Source organism: Crocuta crocuta, unplaced genomic scaffold, assembly GCF_008692635.1.
Source record: "Crocuta crocuta isolate KB4526 unplaced genomic scaffold, BGI_CrCroc_1.0 scaffold31, whole genome shotgun sequence".
NCBI classification, from domain to species: Eukaryota; Metazoa; Chordata; class Mammalia; order Carnivora; family Hyaenidae; genus Crocuta; species Crocuta crocuta.
Window position 1 is genome coordinate 14,067,889 of NW_027528362.1, and position 10,436 is coordinate 14,078,324.

Genomic DNA, 10,436 nt, shown 5'->3' on the forward strand with positions numbered 1-10,436 from the left:
GACAGCACCGCGGCTGGTGTGTGCGATGCACCAACGGGACACGCCTGCGGATCAGCGTGTGCTCTGAGGGGCCCGTCTTTGTGGACATAACGTGAGCACAAATAGACTTACAAGCTCTCACCTCAGATGCCCACCACCAGGTGTCAACAGCATCCAGCCAGATGCACACCTGTCTTAAACAGGCCCCTTTCAATGAGACAAATGCCTGTCCCCTCCCTGTGCCAGGGGTTCACACCCGTGCCCAGGTGTTCACACCCGAGCCCAGGGATTCACACATGGAAACGTGTCAGTTTCCTCTTCTGACAGTCTGTTTCCATTCCCTCTGCTAAAGTCGGATGTCATGCTGCTCTGGTGTGGGTTAGTCGTTCCAGGGAAGGGGAGGTTACAGCCCGTCTGTTGTGAAACAGGGAGGCAGCGGCAGCCCCGGGGTCTTGCTCTGTGACACATTCGAATTGCTTGCCGATGGATGGTGCGTCCTGGCAGGGAGCTCTCTGCTCTCTCCGCAGAAAACACACATGCTTCCTGTGACAAATAAATACATAACCCTTGCATAAAGTCCGAAGGCCGTCTCCAGTCTGCTGGCGCCCATGCTGGAAGGCCGCTAGCTGTTAACGCCGTCAAAGTCTGGACTCCAACCTGACTGCACAGACGTAAACAGCAAGAAGTCCGCCTGGTAATACGAGCCGCGGCAGCTTTACGACAAGCAGCTCTCGGAGGCCCCAGCACGGACCCGACCCCAGGGCTCGCATCCATCGGCCGCTCCAGAAGACAACCGGCCCTTTGAGAGGAGGCGTCGATCTTGTTCTTAACCCCCAAAATATGCTCTGTTTTCAGCCAAAAGACAGCAAAGCTGTTTCAGAAATTCTTATTGGCCTCACTTCTTGAGGACGCTTCACCTCGGAAACTTCCACTGACCTCCTCTCTCAGGCGCCCGCGAGGAGCCGGGGGACGTTGCCTGGCAATCAGAACCGTACGGTACAATGAGGCGGCTCCTGAAGCCCGTCGTCAGAAGAAGAGAAAATCTTAAAACGCTTTCAGAAGTCCAATCCGTGGGCAGCAAGACGGAGACAGATCGGGAGGAAAGAGCAAGGTGACTGGGGAAGAGGAGAGACGTGTTCACTTAGATGCGAGTGGGGGGAAGTGGTTTCAGAACATTACTCTCGGGAGATGACGGGGTCTATGCCAACGTGAAGGCCACATCACCGTGCAACACTTTACACTCCTCTAATCCGCATGCCGACCGGGGGTGTGGGCACCAGCGGCCCCACTGTACAGATGGGGGAATCGAGGCACCGGGAGCCCAAGCTCTTGCCCAAGGTCACAGACAACCTGAACTCGGCAGTCCAGCTCCTAAACATGGCGCTCCGGCCTCTTCCATACCCACAAACGCAGCGAGTATGTGAAAAGAGGTGCAGGGTGCTGGGGGGAGGGGTGCAGAGCAGGGCGGGGAGGCAGGGGTCCGCAGGAAGGTGAAGGCGGGTGCAGGGTGCTGGGGGGCTGAGTACAGAGGAGGGGGCAGGGGTCCGCAGGAAGGTGGAGGCGGGGGGCGGGGGGCCCGNCGGGAAGGGCAGTTTGGGTGGGTGTCACCGGCACCCCTGGGGCTCGGCCAGCCCCTCCGTGCCCGCCGCTGTGCCCAAGGCCTCAGGCCAGCCCCGCCCCTGGCTCCGGCCCACTCCCCACTCCTTCGCCTCCTGGATCCCGTCCTGCTCTCTCTTCCTTTCTCCATCTTCCACGTGTGCCGGGAGGGGAGCGGATCCCAGGGCAGGGGGCACTGGAGATGGGACGGGCCTCCGAGGTCCCAGGGGCACGGGGAGCCGGTCCCCGAAACCGGCCCGGTGACTTGCAGCTTCCCCAGAAGGAGGGGCATCAACAGCAGGAGGCCGGGTCAGTCCCCCTGGGGCACGCGCCCGACGGGAAGCCTCCTCAGCGGAGAAACGCACCTAACACCGTAAGGAGACCAAACTTTGATGGCGCTTCGCTCCCTTCAAAATGAAATGAAATTTGAAACCTTCAAGTTAAAAAAACAATTATAAGATAGTTTAGGTTTTCATCAATTTAGATACTCGCATGGTTATGCTGGGGGCTATCCGCTGAGCGCGTCAGTCAGCCATTTGCAAAGAGAGCACTTGTAAGCGTGGCCCGGCCTCCTGTCCCCAGCAATGTCCTTCCTCCAGATGACGCGGTAACGGCTTCCTGGGAAGCAGAGCGTCTGTCATCCGAATGTCGGGCCACCCGGACACCTAGGCTCAGGAAATGACATCTTTCTTTTAAGATCAAAATTCATTTGAAAAATTAGACTCAGTTATGTCAAACGGCAGTCTGAGGAGACACGTGCGCGGAAGCGCGGGGGGCTGTCCCTTTGCAACAAGGGACGGTGCCCAAACCCCCTCCCAGGGAGCCCGCAGCTCCACGTCCAGGGCCGCGTGTGCGGCATCCTCCGGCGCGGGGTCCACCGCCAGGGGCCGTGCGCCTCGGGGCGGTGAGGGCCTGTGCCCTGCTCGCGGGGCAGAGTGGGATCTCAGAATAAAATCGGCCCTGATCCCTCCTCCCAGCGGAGACTGTACGGCCCTCCCTCTCCACTTTCTTAATGGTTTCCTCACTACAGAGCCACAAGCGAAGGAGCCTGCCGGCCATCTCCAAGGTCTGGAATTAAATGTCCCTGACGTAAATCAATAGAAAGTAAATCAAAACGGAAAGGCCAATTATTTTTGCAGATGTCTTTGTGCAAAACAACTTTGCATTGAACTCTGGGCCACCCGGAGACTGCCGAAGGGGCCGCCTTCCAGCTTCAGGCTCGCTAATGTAACGAAGGGCTTTGATGAGCAGACGCTGATGACAGCATCTATTAAAACGGAATCACAAGGCTGGCCCATTCACCTCCAAGAGCTACTAGGTAACAGAATTAGAGAACCCAGAATTCCAAGTGCTCCATTTCAAAGCGACAGGGATGTGGCCCTTGCAAACAGCCTGGCTGCCTGCTTCCCCGGCCCTGTTCCCGCGGAATCCCACATGCATGCGGGTCTCTCAGTGGGCCGCCTCCTCCAGGAAACGGGGGGAGCTGCGAGAAAGCCCCACTGGCAGCCAGCCCTTCCTCCCTCCAGACGCCCACTCCCAGGGCTCTCGGGCCTCCTGCACACAGCACAGCCCGCAGGGACTGGTCCACTGTGGTCCTGTGCCATCACTTACCACCATTATCGCAGCTAGTGAAGCCGTTTCCTAAACTAATTAGCTCCTGGGTGTCAGTGGCTGGTAGATTATTTTTCACGTTATCCCTTCCAAAAGTATTGAATTTTTAAATGGTAAGCCCCAACAACATAATATTTTAAGCAAAGGAAGAACTCTCTAATGGTAAAAATTCAGCCCCCTGAGCCAAGAAGAAAACAACTTAGCCTTTAAGGTGTTAAGGAGCCGCGTACTGTGTCGACATCTATGGTTGGTCCTGGGAACTGCAGGCCCCCGGCTGCATCTCCGCAGCGGCCCCTGGAGCGCGGGCAACGCAGCGGAACTGGGATTCTCTCCCCAACACTTAAGCTTCCACCTGCTCTTCCAGCTCCAAAGCCCATGCCGCTGTGGTTTATTCCGCACTGTTGTCAGACACACGAGTTCTTACTTACGAAGACGCATACGCCTGGGTGAGTGGGTGCAGGGGATGAGTACGTCCAGTGGGAAAGGGGACAGACCAGCACCTGTCTTAAGGCTCCGGGGTCATCTTTAAAAAGTCAGCAGAAGTCAGCAGTCAGCAGGCTGGGGGCTCAGTCGGTTAAGCATCTGACTTCAGCTCAGGCCACGACCTCACAGTCCGTGGGTTCAAGCCCCGCGTTGGGCTCTGTGCTGACAGCTCGGAACCTGGAGCTGCTTCGGATTCTGTGTCTCCCTCTCTCTGCCCCTTCTCTGCTCATATTGGGTCTCTCTTTCTCTACCTCTCTCTCTTTCTCAAAAATAAACATGAAAAAATTAATAAATAAATACAACAAAAAGTCTGCAAATGAAAACAGTATTTTTCGGTCATTTGCTGCAAAACGTAACAGCAGTGGAAGTGAGTTTTTCTAAGTCGGTCTGACGTGCAGAGCATGAGAAGGACAGAGAGAGACCTTCGCGCTGTTCTAAACGGACAGATTCTACCTCTTTTCTGGGTGCCCACAGTTCTCCGGTGCACGTCCCTGAGAAGAACAGAGACGAGGAGAGAGGGGAACCAGATCAAGTGGGGAATGGAGTTCAGACGGAAGAAAGAAAAAGTGGGTGTGAGCGTGTGTCTGTAACTGTGCTGGGACCCCGGGCCTCCGCGGCGCCCAGACCTGTCCTGCACACGACCTTCTCTGCACGCAGAGAGCACGGCCCCTGACGTCCTTCCCAGGAGGACTTCAGGTGAAAAGAGAATGTCCTGGGCGAAGGTGACGTTCGCACCAAATGTGGCTAGAATGTTACTGCCGTTCACACAGTCAGCCAAAAACATCTTGAAGTTAATTACACGTTATCCGGACAAGTGTACACGCGGGCAGGCTCCTCGTATCTGTACACACTTGCTAGCACTTTTGTTCTGATTTTTAAAGAACCTTGACTAATTCACTTGAGCGCGAAGCTAATCCTCCAGCAGAGGGCTAAGTATAAAACAAGTAACATTCTCACACGAGTGACAGAAATGAGCAGACTGGGGGTCATTAAGCGCTCATTAGCCGAGTGTTGTCACATTAACTACGGGGTGTAACACCGATTTTCTCTTCTCTGTCAGGAGCCACCATGGTCCCGGTTCCCGGAGCAGGGCCCTGGGGGGCACGCTGCCCAGAGCACGCCCCGCTCAGCGCTGCCGCCTGGGCTCCTGCCAGCTTTCTCCCCGTCGCCCGGGGTCAGCAGCTCGCCAGGAAGGGGCCGTTACCTGGGTCTGTCGGCCACGGCGACGAGAAACTGAAACGATCAAGGATCAGAACAGTATTCTTCCCGTGCGCCAATATCCATGGCTGTGAGAGCCAGGGGTGTGGACACACGACTCTAGAGTCTTAGGTCAGCTACTCCAGACGCCTAGCGCCCCCGTTTCCATTCACTCGGCTGTGACCCAGGAAGCCCGCGCTCCCCCAGCGCGACATCTCGGTTGCCCCGCCCTGTCTCCCCGTTCGTCCCTCTGGCTGATGCTTTTTTTTTTTTTAATGTTTTATTTATTTCTAGGAGAGAGAGAGAGACAGAGTGAGCAGGGGAGGGGCAGAGAGAGAGGGAGTCACGGACTGAAACAGGCTCCAGGCTCTGAGCTGGCAGTCAGCACAGAGACCGACGCGGGGCTCGAACCCACAAACGCGGGATCATGACCTAAGCGAAAGTCGGACGCTTAACCGACTAAGCCACCCAGGCGCCCCTGGCTGATGCTCTTTTAAACAAAAATCTAAAATCCTGCACCGAAGCTCGGCTAGCAGCCCCCTCCCCCGCAGCAATGTGCTTTGGGGCAGCTGGTTGGGCAGACGTGTCCAGCACAAGTGCAGTCAGGAGGCGATGCCGCCTCACACGACAGTGCACCTTGTCCAGCACATTCGATCGGACAGGATTAGAGCCGAGAGCAGTATCAGATCCCTTACCTCAGTCAGGAGACTGACTGAGCCCAACAGAGCCTGAAACCTGGGGCTGGGCTCGGCGGGCATGTCGGCGGGGGTTTCCGGGGCCCAGCTTTGCTCACAGCGGGAGTGCAACGTGCCAGCCGGGGCCACGTCAAAACACGTCCTCAGAGGAGACGAGGAAGCCGAACCAGTGAAGGAACAAATAGATGGAGGGACTGAACCAGTGAATGAATGAATGAATGAGTAAATGAATGAATGAATGGAGGGACTGAACCAGTGAACACACGAATGAGCGGAGGAATTTCCTCACGTGGGCAAACCTTTCCCCGCTGCTCCCACAGAAGAGGTGGCGTCCCCTTATTCTTCTGGTTTTGTGGCCCCCTCCCCCTTGGGAGTCCCTGTGGAGGGACGTCTGGATGCAGAGCTGTCATCGGGGCCCATCGAGGTCAAGTGGGCGCCCCCGGGGACACAGCCCGCCCTGATGCGGCCTCGGGCAGGTCAGCAGCCCAGGCAGGAAGGGCCACTGGCACACCGCGTGGCAGGCCTCCGTCCGTGCCAGACGCAGGTGCCACCTCGTGAGCACAGGTCCCAACCGTTAATCTGCAAAGCGCCAGAACTCTGTGGTTCTGACACAGTTAATCGTTCCCAGGACTCTATTTAAAGCGTCTGAAGACAAAAGTAAGAAGACAATTATACAGACTGCAGCGACCAGAGAGAGAGGAGCAGGGGAAGGGAGCTCAGAGAGCCAGCAGCAGTGTCACACAAACAGCTCCGCAAATAACAGCGCGGGGCCGCTAACAGCCGCGGGCACACCTGAATGCACCCGCACGCCTGATTAAGCACTGACAACATCCGCCCATAAAGGAAGATTATAAGTTGTAATATGTCTTTGCAAGAAGCAGCGTATTAACCACTGTTTGTATACTTCTCCAATTAGATTCCTGTAATTCTTCCATTTAGAAAACGGTTTACATTATAATAGCCAACATCACTTCTGGTTTTGAAACAATTGATTATATGTATTCCGCCAAATGAGGGGTCTGCGGGATATTTTCATAAGCGAAAACAATTCTGAGCGCTCGTCCAGAGGATCTTTAACTGGGGCGTCTGGCGACGTGCAGACAGACTGTCACCTGCTCCCACTGCCCTAGGCACCTCCAGTCGGTGGAAACGTCCCACTTTTCCCTCTCAAGTTTTCCAGGAGCAGAGGTTTGTTCTCTGGACCCGAAAACCAGAATGACGGCGGCGGCCACAGCTGCGTCCTGGCCCCTGGGCTCTCTGCCCCGCAGGCCGCAGCCCTTCCGGGCCGTCACACCACCCAGGTGTGAGCCTGTGAGGCCAGGGGTTTCTCCTGCAGCCAAAGGAGCCTCTTCCGTACCTGACCCCCAAATGCTGCCGACCCCACCCGCCCAGAGCCGGCCAGCGTGGGGGCTTCCCGGGAGCGGGAGCCGCGCAGCAGCCACAGCGCAGCCCCAGAGACGCGGCGTCGGTGAGGATGAGAGCGAGCCGCTGAAGGAGGGCCAGGGGAGGGCACGGCCAGGTGGGGCAGAGATGGCCCCCGGGCCGGACACAGCCCAGCGAGCAGGGGCTATGTGACGAGAGGAGGGGACATCTGTCCTCGCAGGATGGCTCGGAAGCCAAGGCTCGGGGTGACTTGTCTGAGGTCACCAGCCAGTACGTGGCTAAGCCAGGAGCTGAGTCAGCCCGGGTCCTGGTGCACCCGCCTCCGCCCAGCTCGGCCATGCTGCACACGAGCCCCCCCCCCGTGTTTTCCAGGAAAGCACGCGTGGACCTCTGCTGGGGAAACTGAAGGCCATCTTATTTCCTAGTCTTCTCACGAAGCGCAATGAAACCTGGCGGTGTTACTGTAAAACAAATGTGAGAATTCTCCAGAAGACGCAGAGATGGCCGAGGACGAGGGGCCCCAGGACCTGAGGGACAGCAGGGCAACGGGTCCCCTGCGTTCTCAGGGTGCCCCGTGAATCCCAGCGGGGTCCACCGGAGAGGCTGGCGACACGGAAACACGCACAGACCCAGACAAGAGCCTGCGCCCTGCAGCAAAACGGCCGGGACGCGGGGGCAGCCTCACGAGACATCGACATTTCCGCAGTACAACGTCTGTGCTCCAGCCAAACACCCCCCAAAACTGTCCCCTGTCCCCAGCCGACCAGCAAAAGTTGACGGGGGCCTAGCCGTGCACCCTCACTGAGCTATAAAAAGTGCCCAACTCACCGTTCCGGATAGCGGTGCGGTCCCCTGCCCCCCACCCCCACGCCCCACAGCAGTAATGATGGCTCCAGGGCAGTGGCCGAGGCCTGCCTACGAAGGGCAACGTCTGAATGACCTCGGAGTCTTATAAGGTGACGTGTGCTCTGGCCAGGTGTCTGCCAAAGACCAGTCACTGCACCGGTACAGGGCAGGTCCCAAACGCAAGAGAGAACGCAAACAGACACCAACACTGATACAAGGCGAGTGTCAGAACCACCTGCTGAGGACTTGAATGCAGTGATCGTACAAATGCTTCAACAAGACTTTACAAACGTGCTTGGCACAGGCGACAAACAGAAAGTCTCCACAAAGATACAAAAGCTTTCACCAAATTAACAGAAAATATAAAGAACTAAGTGAATATTTTAGAACTCAAAATACCATAGCTGAAGATCTAAAAAACTTATAAGATGGGCTCAATAGCGAGAGAAGACAGAAAAGGATCAGCAGCAGAGAAAAAGGTAAAAGAAGAGAAAATCTTCATTGTAACTGACCATATTAGCAAACTAATGAAGAGGGAATCACGGTCATATCAATTCCGGCAGGAAAAAATTTTTGACAGTTCCTTCCAGATTGTTCTAAAGGTTTAACAAAATTCTCGTCGGAATCCCAGCAAAGTTCTTCTGCAAGTATAGACAATATTATCCTAAAAATCTATAAAGATTATACGTGATAACTATAGATTATAAATTATAAAACGTTTAGAAGAGAAATCTTCCAGGTCTAGGGCTTAGGGAAGAGACGGGACAGTGATGTAAAACAACAGCACGCTGTGTGGCACGTTCTGATTGGGCAGATCTGGTGGTGAAAGAACTCACCCCCCAGAAGAGAACAAAGGAGGGGGGGCAGGACAGCAGAGAGACTGTCCACCAGGAGGCAGTGGTGAGGCGCCATGGTTACAGGGTGAGGGAGGAAGGGTGGGTCGTAGGGGAGCTCCCCTTCTTCGGTACTCTTAGGAGCTGTGCTTGGTTTTGGCAGCACGCTGGTCCTCTGGGGCCGATGGCTATTTCAGGCTGGGTCACTTACCGGGCCTCCTGCATTCAGCCTGGTGGTACTTCTAGGCCCTTCTACCGTATCAGGTTCCCACTGCTCACGCCCGTTGCCTTCAAGCAGCCTCTACACATTGGATTCAGCGAAAGTAGAAACAACTTGTTCTGCAGAAGACCTTGTAAAGAAGACCAAAGCTAACCTGCTGACGGCGAGAAACTGCTGGCAATTCGAAGATCTAATAAATACTCATATTTAGTTAGAAGAAATAGATAAAGAACTGTCAAAACTCAACAGTAAAAGAAACCAGAAATTCAACCAGAAATGGGCAAAAGACACTGCTGTCTGTGGAACAGAGGCCCCCAGACACATGTCACACGTCCCGGCCTGCAACCCCAGAGCCTGGCAGTTTTTCGAGTTAACACGGTCACGGTGCAGTTGTAGATGGAATGAACACGGCTAATCATCTGGATTTAGACGGAGGGGTTGTCCCTGACTGTCCACGTGGGCCTGCACTAGGATTCTCCAGGGAAACAGAGCCAAGAGGTGGGGTAGCTGTAGACAGAAAGGCTTATTTTAAGGAATTGGCCCATGTGACTGTGGAGGCTGGCGGGTCTCCAATCTGCAGACTGGAGACCCAAGGAGGGGCCGACACTGTGGGTCAGGTCTGAAGGGCATGTGCTGGAAGGGTGCCTCTTGCTTGGGAGAGATCAGTGTTTTTGCTCTAATCAGGCCTTCAACTGATGGAATGAGGCCCACCCCCATTATGGAGAACAGTCTGCTTTACTCAAAGTCCAACAGTCTGAACATAAATCTCCTCAAAAACACCCTCACGGAAACATCCCAAATAACATTTGACCACATTCTAGGCAACATGGCCCAGCCAAGTTGACACCCAAAATTAACGTGCACAGAGCCCCTCGAAACCTCCAATCTGCAGACATGTGCAGTGCCCTCCACAATCACTTCAGAGGCGGGAAGGAAACCTAAGCAGAAAACCTTCAATGGCTCTCCATTTCAGCAATAAAAAATTCAAACTCCAAGAGATTGCTGGTGGGCCAAATCATCTTTTTTTTTTTTAACATTTCTTCAGTTTTGAGAGACAGAATGAGTGGGGAAGGGGCAGAGAGACAGGGAGACACAGTATCTGAAACAGGCTCTGAGCCGTCAGCACAGAGCCCGACGCGGGGCTCGAACCCACGAACCGTGAGATCATGACCCGAGCTGGAGTCGGACGCCTAACCGACGGAGCCCCCCAGGCGCCCCAGGGCCAAATCATCTTTAGAGTCATTACCGGGGCGTAGGAGGCACGGCTGTTCTCTCGCCCAGGGCCACCCCGGGGCCCCCACCCCTGTCTACACAGGAGCACTGGCCTGGGCGGGCTAGCCGCCACCGGGAGCGGGGGCCGGTAGGGGTCCTGGGTGGGCGGGACCCGGGGAGCCAACGGATGGCTTCCTTCGGGGTTTCTCACCGCTGCTGACGGAGAAGAGCCCAGAGCCTCCCGGGGAATGAGCTGCAGGCCACGCGGCCACGCTCCTGCCTTGGGACCAAAGTCCAGCACCAGCTCGAAGTCGGGGCTGACGCCGAGCAGGGCGGGGGAGGGGCGGGCGCACCCGGGGCTCTGCTCCTCCCGGACCCCCG

At 55.8% G+C, this 10,436-nt stretch overlaps 1 long non-coding RNA gene across 1 annotated transcript in view; it reads right to left on the reverse strand.

The window, feature by feature from the left end:
- Window positions 1-2,015: 2,015 nt before the first annotated feature.
- Window positions 2,016-10,436, reverse strand: part of LOC144223292 (uncharacterized) — an 8,888-nt gene continuing 467 nt past the window's right edge. The window contains exon 2 of the long non-coding RNA XR_013332658.1: window positions 2,016-2,240. This is a non-coding gene — a long non-coding RNA (uncharacterized LOC144223292). The remainder of the gene's footprint in view (window positions 2,241-10,436) is intronic.